The sequence below is a fragment of the Rana temporaria genome, chromosome 3, assembly GCF_905171775.1.
Source record: "Rana temporaria chromosome 3, aRanTem1.1, whole genome shotgun sequence".
Classification (NCBI taxonomy): domain Eukaryota; kingdom Metazoa; phylum Chordata; class Amphibia; order Anura; family Ranidae; genus Rana; species Rana temporaria.
The window spans coordinates 138417365-138430528 of NC_053491.1; positions in this window are offsets into that span (position 1 = coordinate 138417365).

Consider the following 13164-nt stretch of genomic DNA (forward strand, 5'->3'; position numbering starts at 1 on the left):
GCAGATCGTGCTCGGAACCACAATCTGTCACCTACTATAGTCAGTCCCATTCCCCTACAGTTAGAACACACATTAGGGAACACAATTAACCCCTTGATTGCCCCCAGTGTTAACCCCTTCCCTGCCAGTGACATTCAGGCCTCGTACACACTATAGGTTAAACAGAGGACAACGGTCTGATGAACCGTTTTCATCGGTTAAAACCGATTGTGTGTGGGCCCCAAAGGTTATTTAACCATCGGTTTAAAAAAAGCCAACTTGTTTTAAATTTAACCGATGAATTCCTAACCGATGGGAAAAAAACGATCGTTAGTAGGCACGACCATCAGTTAAAAATCCATGCATGCTCAGAATCAAGTAGACGCATGCTGAAGCATTGAACTTTGTTTTTTTCAGCACGTCGCTGTGTTTTACGTCACCGCATTATGACACGATCATTTTTTTAACCGATGGTGTGTAGGCACGATGGACCATCAGTCAGCTTCATCGGTTAACTGATTAAAACGGTCCATCGGTCCGTTCTCATCGGATGGACCGATCGCGTGTACGCGGCATTACACAGTAATCAGTGCATTTTTATAGCATTAATAGCTGTATGAATGCCAAAAGTGTCCGATATATATCCGCCATGTCGCAGTCCCGATAAAAATCCCAGATTGCCGCCATTACTAATAAAAAAATATAATAATAATAAAAAATTTAAAAATCTATTCCCCATTTTGTAGACACTATAATTTTTGTGCAAACCAATCAAAATAAACGTTTGCGATTTTTATCACCAGAAAATATTGTTTTTTTTTCAAAATGTTCACTCTTTTTTTGTTTATAGCGCAAAAAATAAAAACCGCAGAGGCGATCAAATACCACCAAAAGAAAGCTCTATTGGTGGGGAAAAAAGGACGTCAATTTAGTTTGGTTACAACATTGCACAACCGCGCAATTGTCAGTTAAATCGAAGCAGTGCCGAATCGCAAAAAAATGCTCTGGTCATTGAGCAGCCAATTCTTCCAGGGCTGAAGTGGTTAAGGATGCACATTAGTACTGCATGGAAAGGAGTGAAAAATGTGGGTGTAACTCCGCTTTAAATAACCAGAGCTACAATGGAATGGTTTAGATAAAAGCATAGTCATGTGTTAGAATGGCCCAGTCAAAGTCCAGACCTAAATCCAATCGAGAATCTGTGCCAAGACTTGAAAATTGCTGTTCACAGACGCTCCCCATCCAATCTGACAGAGCTTGAGCTATTTTTGCAAAGAAGAATGGGCACAAAATTCACTCTCTAGATGTGCAAAGCTGGTAGAGACATCCCCAAAAAAGACTTGCAGCTGTAATTATAGTGAAAGGTGGTTCTACAAAGTATTGACTCAGAGGGGCGCCATACAAATACACGCCACACTTTTCATATGTTTATTTGTAAAAAACATTTAAAACCATTTATCATTTTCCTTCCACTTCTCAATTATATGCCCCTTTGTGTTGGTCTCCCAATAAAATACATTTACCTTTTTGGCTGACAAAATGTGGGAAATTTCTAGGGGTATAAATACTTTTTCAAGGCGCTGTATGTATGTATGTGAGTTAGGGACCTTAGATTGTAAGCTCCTTGAGGGCAGGGCCTGATGTAAATGTAGAGTATATGGGCCAGATTCACGTAGATCAGCGGATCTATAGATCCGCTCGATCTACCCGATTTAAGATCCGCTCCCGCAAGTTTGGGAGGCAAGTGGGTAATTCACAAACCACTTACCTCCAAACTCTGTAGATACACCGTCGTATCTCTTTGTGAATCTGGCCCTATATGTAAAGCAGAGTAAATTGTCGGCCGTATAGCTATACCTTAAATAAATGCATTTTTTTCATACCCATATCAGAAGTCACTTTATGCTCCAACTGGTTGCATACCTTCACCCTCCATTCACACCTTGGCGACAAAACGCCCGACGCTCGTGCCGCTGGAGGGGAGAATTGCCATTGATGTCTATGAGATGGTTCACATCTCATAAACGCTGTACGCCTGCCGCCTGAAAACAAGTCCCGGACCCTTTTTTTCAGGCGGCATTGGCGTTCGGCCATAGACATCAATGGCAATTCTTTGTGAAAAAAAAAAAAAAAAAAGTAACCTAATCGCGGCAAAATACGCCGCGTACGCGGCGTTACAATGTGAATGGAGGCTTAGTGCTACTTATGGGTTACAACTTCTGCTTTTATTTAGGATTGTTTAAACCAGATTTTAGTCTTCTTGTCAGCAATGGTCAAAAGAAGGTCACGGAGGAAAGGAAGAGGATCTTGTGACAGCACAGCATTGGACAAACTGGTTTGGCAAGGGTCTACAGAGGATTAACAAATGGCTACCAACAATTGTTACTTAGTAAACATGTCCATGCAGAAAGTAGCAGATAACATATCTGGTGTTGTCACATTGACTAGTTGCACAACGCTCAGAGACAATGTGATAAACCTCAAACTTGCATGGCGTTACTTTCTGACCAGGGTGGATTCGATTGAAATCAAGTCGATTTAAAGAGGAAGTAAACCCTGGTGGGTTTTACTTCCTCCTTTTCTCCCTGAAAAGCCTGCAAATGAAAAGCATAATGGGCTAGTATATCGCATACTAGCCCATTTTGTGACACTTACCTGCAAAAGAATCCAGCGATGTCCCCTGTGCAGGCTGCGTCCATCTTCTGGCCCCTCTTTCTTCCGGGCTGCGGACTTCCGGCTCTGTGATTCGCTGGAGCCCCACGACGTCACTCCCGCGAATGCGCACAGGAGCCGCCATTAACGGCACAGGCTAGGGAAGAAACGGCATGGAGTTTTGTTTCTTCCCAGCGCATTAGCCGTTTGCATCAGTGGCGGTGCGTCCATAGTGGGCGCAGGAGCGCCACCCCCTCTCTCTCCTGCACCGTCACTGAAGTCAACAACACATAGATTCATGCATTGCATGAATCTATGTATTGTCGCCAGCGCTGCTGCCGTCCACTGGTAATCTGGTGGTATTTGAAGGGGCAATCTGGTGGCATTTTACGGGACAAATTGGCGACAATTAATGGCATGGAACAGTTGCGACAATTAATGGCATGGCACAGTGGCGACAATTGATGGACACAGTGCTGACAATTGATGGGCACAGTGGTGACAATTGATGGGCACAGTGGTGACAATTGATGGCACATTGGCTGCGTTTGATGGCATGGCACAGTGGCGACAATTGATGGGCACAGTGGCGACAATTGATGGGCACCGTGGCTGCGTTTGATGGCATGGCACAATGGCGACAATTGATGGCACAGTGGCGACAATTGATGACACAGTGGCTGCGTTTGATGGGCACAGTGGCGACAATTAATGACACAGCAGCTGAGTTTGATGGCATGGCACATTGGCTGCGTTTGATGGCATGGCACAGTGGTGAAAATTGATGGCACAGTGGCAACAATTGATGGCATGGCAGAGTGGTGACAATTGATGGCACAGTGGCGTCAATTGATGGACACAGTGGCTGCGTTTGATGGGCACAGTGGCTGCATTTGATGGGCACAGTGGCGGCAATTTATGGGCACAGTGGCGGCAATTTATGGGCACAGTGAGGCTGCAATTGATTTTTTTTTTTTTTTCGTTTTTGTTTGTTTGCGCCCCCCAAAAAAATTTGAGCACCAGCCGTCACTGGTTTACATTATTGGCGGACTACAAGTAAAATATCTCCTAAATGGCGCACGTTTAGGAGATATTTACACTACCTATAGGTAAGCCTTTTTCTAGGCAGAAGTCACTAAAAAGGGTTTGCAAACACTTTAAATCGTGATTTAAATCACTAGTAAAAAAGCTTGATTTAAATCATAATTTTTAAAGAGAAACAGTCATCTCTGTCATGCAGCGGCTCCTCCTCTCACCCACTGTTGGCTCACCGACAGTCCCATTCACTTTAATGGGATGGCTGGTGATGCGGCAGTGACACAAGGTGAGGGACGTGGTAGCAGCAGGTGAGTGGATGCCCGCTAACAGGTACTGCCATGATGGGTCTGAAATGACAGGTGCTCTTTAAATGTAAGGACTTATTCTTGCTGGTAGTTAGAATCTTTAATATTTGCAAATAAAATGAAGGTTTCCTATTTAGAATAATAAGCAGTCAGGTTAGTAAAACAGCGACATCAGAACCGATCATAGTTTGTAGTGTACATAGATTTTCAAAACAATGGGATAAAGGAATATTCTTGAACTTTGTTTTATCTCACGGTTACTGTGAAATTGCGTGAATGCATCAATGCAGTGCATGTTATCTCAGCTTGGATTCATTGAATGAGTTTACCAAAAATGTAAATATTGCAGAATATATAGCCTTATGCTACTTAACTAAGCTCCATTTCATCCTGAATAAACAAAATTATTGATGTATCCTAAATAGAAAACGAACTTTAGATATATTTTTACTCCAAAAGCATTTTATTAAAATAATTAGATAAAAATCAGAAAAATCTATTTAAATCACAAAAAATCATTTTTTTTTACATGATTGATTTTTATCCACCATGCTTCTGACCCACCACCTGTATTTTCACTTATGGCTCGTGCGATTTGACAGTTTCAATTTACATGACAAGTCATCCCCTATTGTCTGCATTGGAAGCGGTTTTGAAAGCAGTTCCTGCACTCATTTTTTGCAAGTTCAGGTGCGACTTGCATAGACATCTGTTCATGAAGTAGCACAGATGTCTTCCAAGTCACACCTTAAAGGGGTTGTAAAGGAAAATAATTTTTTCCATAATAAGCATCCTTTACCTGCAGACATTCCTCTTTTCACTTCCTCATTGTTCGTTTTTGCTCAGAAGTTGCTCTATTTCTTCTCTGTTCTGTTCACTTCCTGCTTGTCTGATTGTTACTCACCACCGTGGTGGTCAGTAACGTGCTCACCCCCTCCTGGGAACTACATCTGTGCGGCAGGACGCTCTCTACGTGTTAGAGACTTCAAGGAGGTGTGAATTACTGGGCGTGCCGCAATGCATACTGGGAAATGTAGTTCTTACATGAACGAGCGCTGCAAACCAGGAAGTGAATGAGAGAACAGAAACTAGAACACCGGAGGTGATATAGATGAAGGAATTTAATAGGTATTTACTCGTTTTTTAACAGAATCATTACACTATTCTGTCTGTCTACCTTGTAGACATTAATTTTAGGCAAACATTTTTTTCCTTTACAACTCCTTTAAGTAGCACTGAAACTTCAAGTGAAGTAGCATGATTTCACTGATCAGTGTGACTGGGACCGTGGAAATCTTCTGCCCACTGCCGCTGGGTGCTGCCCACAGCATTGATCTTCTGGTGTCATGGGGATAGTATCAGGTGCTGCAAGCATGAACGTTGATCCATTTCCCTTCTCCTTCCACCTACCTCCTTTATTCATAAAACTTGTACTAGTCATTCCCAGAATGCAATGTATCTTATGGCTGGAGGTGTGGGATCATGTCATGCATCTGCCAGTCCTTTATTCACAGAATGCCTTGCATACTGGGAAATAATAGTACAAGTTTTAATAATTTAGGGAAGGGTGGAAGGGAGGGGTGAGCAGCGCAACTCTTTCACACTCACAACGACTGTAATAACTCTAAAGTGCTGGAAGATCAGCACTGTGGGGAGGAGCTAGAGGCAATGGGGAGAAGACTTCTTCAGCATGCAGCAGCCAGCAGGACATGAAACAATTAGGCCTCGTACACACCAGCGGATCTGTCCGATGAAAACGGTCCGCGGACCGTTTTCATCGGACATGCCCGCTGCTGGATTTTGGTCTGATGGCTGTACACACCATCAGACCAAAATCCCTGCGGAAAACAAACGCGGTGACGTGTCGCGACGTGGCCGCGACGATGACGCGGCGGCGTGCGCGACCCTGGAAGGTCAATACTTCCACGCATGCATCGAATCACTTCGACGCATGCGAGGGCTTTCGGCCGAGCGGACATGTCCGGTAAGTCGTACAGACGACCGAACATGTCCGACGGACAGGCTTCCAGTGGACATGTTTCTTAGCATGCCAAGAAACATTTGTCCGCTGGAAACCTGTCCGATCCGCCGGAAAATTGTCCGGTCGGCCGTACACACGACCGAACATGTCTGCTGAAACTGGTCACACGAGAGGATCTATCCGCTGGAATTTATCCGCGGATCGGTTTGTGTACGACCCAGCGGATATTTATCCGCGGATATTTTTCGGGCCGATGGATTTCCAGCGGATAAAAATTTCTTAGCATGCTAAGAAATCTATCCGCTGGAATCCAGTCCAGCGGATTGATCCGGTGGTCTGTACAGACTCACCGGATCAATCCGTCCGATTCCCTCCCTCGCATGCGTCGTAATGATTCGACGCATTCGTGGAAGTCCTTATATTTCAGCGTCGCGCACGTCGCCGCGTCATCATCGCGTCGACGGCGCGACACGTCACCGCGGAGGGAATTCCGCGTGGATTTTGATCTGATGGTTAGTACAACCATCAGATCAAAATCCGCCAGAGGATTTATCCGCGGAAACGGTCCGGAGGACCGCTTCCGCGGATAAATCCTCTCATGTGTACGGGGCCTTAGAGGTAAGGTGAGCCCCTGGTGCTGAAAATGTAACTAAACTTCACCTTAAATTGGTGGTAAAGTCATAATCTTTAGTAACTGCCACCCCCTCTATTTTAACAAGACACAAAGTACTGTGTGTCCTTTAAAAAAAAATTCTAATCCTAAAGACCTTTTCTTAAAGCACCACTGTGCTGTTGCATGTCCTCCTCTACTCTCCTTCCCCGATCCAAGGAGAGCGGCGGAAGGGGCTGGGAATTCCTCCCCTCTGATGTCAGCTGGCAGCAGAGGGAGGTCACATGATCAGCAAGAGGGTATTTAGGATTAGAATTAAAAAAAAAACAGACACCCTGTACTTTTTATATTGATAAAATAGAGGCGATTAAAGTTTTTTTAAATGTTACTTACAAGCCACAGGAAGTAGCAGCAGGAGGGGAGGGACTGGGAGGAGATTGGCTCTCACACACAGTCTAGGACCTGACAGGCATTGAGAGGGAGAGAGACTCAGAGCAGAGAGTGGGATGACGGAGGCATGTAAACTGACCATGGTACTGCATCATGGATCAGCAGCCATGATTACCATGGTCAATACACAGGGAAACATAGGAACAGGTAGGATCAACCAGGTATTTTAGATCAAAGAAAGGGACAAATTACACTGCAGAAGCAGGATGGTTAGCTTTTTTTTCTTTTTCCTTTTAGGGTTACAACCCTATTTAAATAGGTAACAACTGCAGGCAGGGCTGGCCCAAGACGTTGTGCTGCCTGGGTCCAAGAATGGAATGCTGAACCCCCCCGAAAAAAAAATCACACCCACGAAAAGGCCACATTCACTATTTAATATCATGATAATTAAAACTAAAATTGAATGTATCAGGAAGTCAGATTTACATGCAACAGCACCTTGTCTAGATGAAAAATGATATGATATACCATTATGTTTAATTCCAAGGGGCGGGTTAGGGTAGTATATAGACAGGCTAGAGTAGTATATGGGAGGGCTAGGGTAGTATATGGGTGGGCATGGGTAATATATATGTGGGCATGGGTAGTATATGGGTGGGCATAGGTAGTATATGGGTGGGCATGGGTAGTATATGGGTGGGCTTGGGTAGTATATGCGTGGGCTAGGGCAGTATAGGGACAGACTAGGGTGAAAAGCAAGGAAAATTATAATTTTTTTCAAAATGTTTTACAAATAAATATGTAAAAAGTGTGGCGTGCATTTGTATTCAATACTTTGTGTCAATACTTTGTAGAACCACCTTTCCCTGCAATTACAAGTATTTTTGGGGATGTCTCTACCAGCTTTGCCCATCTAGAGAGTGACATTTTTGCCCAATCTTCCAGTGGTTCTCAACTTGGGGGTCGAATGACGATTTGCCAGGGGTCACTGAATCCGGGGCTGTTCCTGAAGCCTGCACCACTCTCAAGCCTCATACACAGGACCGGTTTTCCCGTCAGGAAAACTGCCATGAGAGCTTTTGGCCAGGAAAACCGGCCGTGTGTATGCTCCATCGCAGTTTTCCCGACAGGAAAACTGCCGGGAAAAAAAGAGAACCAGCTCTCTTTTTTCCCGCCGGGATTCCCGGCAGTTTTTACCCAGCAGTTTTCCTATGGGAAACACTGCGATGGAGCATACACGCGGCCGGGATTCCCGGCAGAAGCTCTCATGGCAGTTTTCCTGTCGGGAAATCCGGCCGTGTGTAGGGGCAAAAAGTTACAGAGCAGGTTCTTGGTTTTCCCCTCGGGTTTCCCGGCCGGAAAAAACTCAGCCGGGAAACCTGTACGTGTGTACGAGGCTTCACAGCCTTTTCGCGGTCACTCAGCGGGGCTGTTCCAGCGACAAGCATGAGCCCAGCAGCTTCAGCCACTATCTTGGGTCCTCTTTGGATAGATTGATAGCAGCTGTCAATCAAATCCAGTGACACGGGAGCTGGGCATGGGGCCGAGTCCTGCTGTCTGTGTCAATGAACACAGCAGCAGTACTTGGGAGTGTGCCCGCACGAGAGCCCCATGGAAAGTGGCTCTGTGTGGGGGCACGCAATGAAAAGGAGGAGCCAGGAGTGCTGCCGGGGGACCCCGGAGAAGGAGGATTGGGCTGCTCTGTGCAAAAACCTTTCACAGAGCAGGTAAGTATAACATGTTTGTTATTTACAAAAAAAAAAAAACCTTTACAATCACTTTAATTCTGGAACTGTCTCTACGAACAGGGCCTGCAGGCGCGCTACACTTTATTCCAGTCAGCACCAGTCCTCTTCCAGTAGCACCATCATCTCTCAGCGGGTGTTATCCTTTAGGGAGTTGATAGCCAGCTTCACGATAAGCTGGGCGTGAACCTGATACAGGCATGCAGCATTCTCCAGCCTCTCCTCCCACTCAGCCAGGGAGATATTAGACCCATTAAACTTAGGCACCAGTGCCAAGGCTGCTTCTAATGGTGCCATGCATGATGGTCCCCACTTCTTCATCCACACACGCTGCAAAGAGGGTCATACCCTGTCAACTTTTACCAAGTGTGGGTAGGTGCAGCGTGATGTGGGTGGCAGAAAACACACAGGGCCAGATTCACAGAGCAAGTCTGCCGGCGTATCTACTGATACACCGGCGTACTTTCAAATTTGCCACGTCGTATCTTTAGTTTGAATCCTCAAACCAAGATACGACGGCTTCTGGCTTCGATCCGACAGGCGTACGGCTTCGTACGCCTTCGGATCGTAGGTGCAATACTTCGGCGTCCGCTGGGTGGAGTTTGCGTAGTTTTCCTCGTCGGGTATGCTAATTAGCTTTTTCCGTCGATCCACGAAGGTACGCACGGCCGTCACATTCTCTTACGACGTCGCTAGTCGGCTTTTCCCGACGTATAGTTAAAGCTGCTATTTTGCGGCGTATAGATAGACTTGCCATGTTAAAGTATGGCCGTCGTTCCCGCGTCGAATTTTAATTATTTGTATTTTTTTGCGTAAGTCGTCCGTGAATAGGAAAGGACGTAACTCACGTCTAAGTTCAAAAAATGACGTCGGTGCGACGTCATTTCGCGCAAAGCACGGCGGGAAATTTCAAAACGGAGCATGCGCAGTTCAATCGGCGCAGGGACACGCTTCATTTAAATGAATCACGCCCCCTACCCGCCCAATTTGAAATACGCGCCGAGAGATACACTACGCCGCCGTAACTTACGGCGCAAATTCTTCCTGGACTCGACTTAGAGCCAGGTAAGATATCTCTGATACGCTGCGCCTGGGCAATTCTATGTGAATCTGGCCCACAAAGTCCAAGTGCAGGAACAAGAATATATTGTAATAGAAGTCCAGCAATACAGGCAACCCAACTGGGAATACTCACAGGTTGTAACAGCAATGAGACAGTGGATTGGAGATTCAGAGGTGCTGACATTGTCTGTCTTAAGGAGCTGAATGCAGCCTGGCTGGTCCGTACCCAAATGGGAGGCTTTCAGGAAAGATGTGGTGTCCCTGCACTGTCCCTACTCCTCAGGAACCTTTCCCTGATGCTAGCACTGTCCCTGACAGATGGGTAACCTGTCCCTACTCTAGCCACTTGCCAAAAGTGTGCTAAACTCAAGGTCTTAACCGCTTGCTAACTGCCTCACGCACTTATACGCCGGCAGAATGGCACGGGCAGGCAAAGCAACGTATATACGTTGTTTTGAATTTGCCGCCTAGTGGGCGTGCGCACGCTGCGGTCTCCGTGACCGTGCCTGCGGAACCCGCGGACGCGATGTCCACTGGTGTCCCACGATCGGGTCACAGAATGGCAGAACAGTGGGGATGCCTTTGTAAACAAGGCATCTCGCTGTTCTGCCTAGTGACACAACACTAATCGTCTGCTTCCTCTCATCGTGAGCAGCGATCAGTGAGGTGTCACAGTAAGCCACGCCCCCTAACAGTTAGAATCACTCCCTAGGACACACTTAACCCCTTCCCCATCCCCTACTGGTTAACCCCTTCCCTGCCAGTCACATTTATACAGTAATCCGTGCATTTTTATAGCACTGATCGCTGTATAAATGTGAATGGTCCCAAAATAGCGTCAAAAGCGTCTGATGTGTCCGCCATAATGTCACAGTCACAATAAAAATCGCAGATTGCAGCCATAACTAGTAAAAAAAAAAATTATAAAAAAAATGCCATAAAACTAACCCCTATTTTGTAGACGCTATAACGTTTGCGCAAACCAATCAATATATGCTTATAAACTGCCTAAACTGAGGAAAAAAAATGTTTTTTTATATATTTTTGGGGGATTTTTCTTATAGCAAAAAGTTCAAAATATTGCTTTTTTTTCAAAATTTTCGCTTTATTTTTGTTTATAGTGCAAAAATAAAACCGCAGACATGATCAAATACCACAAAAAGAAAGCGCTATTTGTGGGGAAAAGGGACGTAAATTTTGTTTTGGAGTCATGTCGCACGACTTCGCAATTGTCAGTTAAAGCGACGCAGTGCCCAATCGCAAAAAGTGGCCCTGTCATTCAGTGGCGTAGTGCGGGCAGTGCAGGGGGTGCCGTGCCCCGGGTGTGTCATTTAGGGGGGCGTATTTTCACGCTAGTGTGTGAGACTACTGGCTGCCTCCTCCTAATTTTAGGTTCCTGTGTCCCCATCGCTCTGGTCGCCATGTTCAGTGTCCGGCGCCCTGTCATTGGGCATATGGGGGTCATGTGAGGCTGGCCTGTTTGCGATCATGGTTGCTCCTGAAGTCCTGCCTCCGCACATGACGCCCAATCACAGTGCGCCGGACACTGAACAATTTCGGCCAGAACTCGGGGGGAGACAAGCAAAAATGTGAGCCGCCGCCGCCGTCTTCACTTCCTATCTGCCGGACCAATGCAGGCCAGGACAAGAAGGTGAGTGAGATTCCCTCGTGAGAGGAGAGTCGTGTTACTGGCCCCGGTGGATGAGAAAAAGAGAGAGGGAATACTGTAGGCAGGACAGTGTAGTGTAGTATGGTGGTCAGTGTAGTGTAGTATGGTGGTCAGTGTAGTGTAGTATAGTGGTCAGTGTAGTGTAGTATAGTGGTCAGTGTAGTGTAGTGAACAGTATAGTATAGTGGTCAGTGTAGTGGACAATATAGTGGTCAGTGTAATGTAGTGGACAGTATAGTACAGTGGTCGGTGTAGTGTAGTGGCCGGTGTAGTGTAGTAGACAGTGTAGTGTAGTGTAGTGGACAGTATAGTATAGTGGTCAGTGTATTGGACAGTATAGTGGTCAGTGTAGTGGACAGTATAGTGGTCAGTGTAGTGTAGTGGACAGTATAGTATAGTGGTCAGTGTAGTGTAGTGGACAGTATAGTACAGTGTTCAGTGTAGTGGACAGTGTAGTGTAGTGGCCAGTGTCGTGGTCAGTGTAGTGTAGTGGACAGTATAGTGGTCAGTATAGTGTAGTGGACAGTATAGTATAGTATAGTGGTCATTGTAGTGTAGTGGTTAGTGTAGAGTAGTGGTCAGTGTAGAGTAGTGGTCAGTGTAGTGGACAGTATAGTGGTCAGTATAGTGTAGTGGACAGTATAGTATAGTGGTCAGTGTAGTGTAGTGGTCAGTGTAGAGTAGTGGTCAGTGTAGTGGACAGTGTAGTATAGTGGTCCGTGTAGTGGTTAGTATAGTGGACAGTATAGTGGAGTGGTCAGTGTAGTATAGTTCTCAGTGTAGTGGACAGTATAGTATAGTGGTCAGTGTAGTGTAGTGGTCAGTGTAGAGTAGTGGTCAGTGTAGTGGACAGTGTAGTATAGTGGTCCGTGTAGTGGTTAGTATAGTGGACAGTATAGTATAGTGGTCAGTGTAGTATAGTTCTCAGTGTAGTGGACAGTATAGTATAGTGGTCAGTGTAGTGTAGTGGTCAGTGTAGTGGACAGTGTAGTGTAGTGGTCAGTGTAGTGGTCGGTATAGTGGTCAGTGTAGTTCTCAGTGTAGTGGACAGTATAGTATGGTGGTCAGTGTAGTGTGTAATGGTCAGTAAAGTAATCAGGTTGGACAGAACTATTATATTGTTGGAAGGGACTCGGGTAGTGTCTAAGTCTGCAGGTTAGGGGGGGGGGGGGGGCGCAAATTACTTGCCTTGCCCTGGGTGCTGACAACCCACGCTACGCCACTGCTGTCATTTGGCAGCCAAATGATCCGGGGCTGAACTGGTTAAAAAGACTCTGCCTGACCCAAGATGGCTACCAGAGTCACCTGGGGTTCCAGGATCCAGTAGGATAACTGCCTCCATGTCACTAAGGAAACCACAGAGGAACCAGGTTCCTCTCGACTTCCTCTGCCATCTGTGGACAATGCCACCGCAGTCATTGCAGTTGATTGCATCTGCCTACAAGCGCAGCCCCATCACTCGAATAGGTTAGGTACGGCGGGTGGTACCATCTGCCAAACACAACAGGAGTGTAATTCCTGCCGCAGCTGTGACAAGGAGCTGTGACAAGTGTACTCCCCTGGCAGCTGCCTTTCCAGCTATGTGGTTGAGGGGCAGTAAAAAACAGTTATGTATACTCTGTACAAACCAATGGCTGGGGCTGCCACTAATCGCATGTAACTGCTCATCTGAGTGGTTATGTGTGATTAGAACCTCTGACTGACCTTGGACGCAGCCAGTGTGCGTCCAGGGT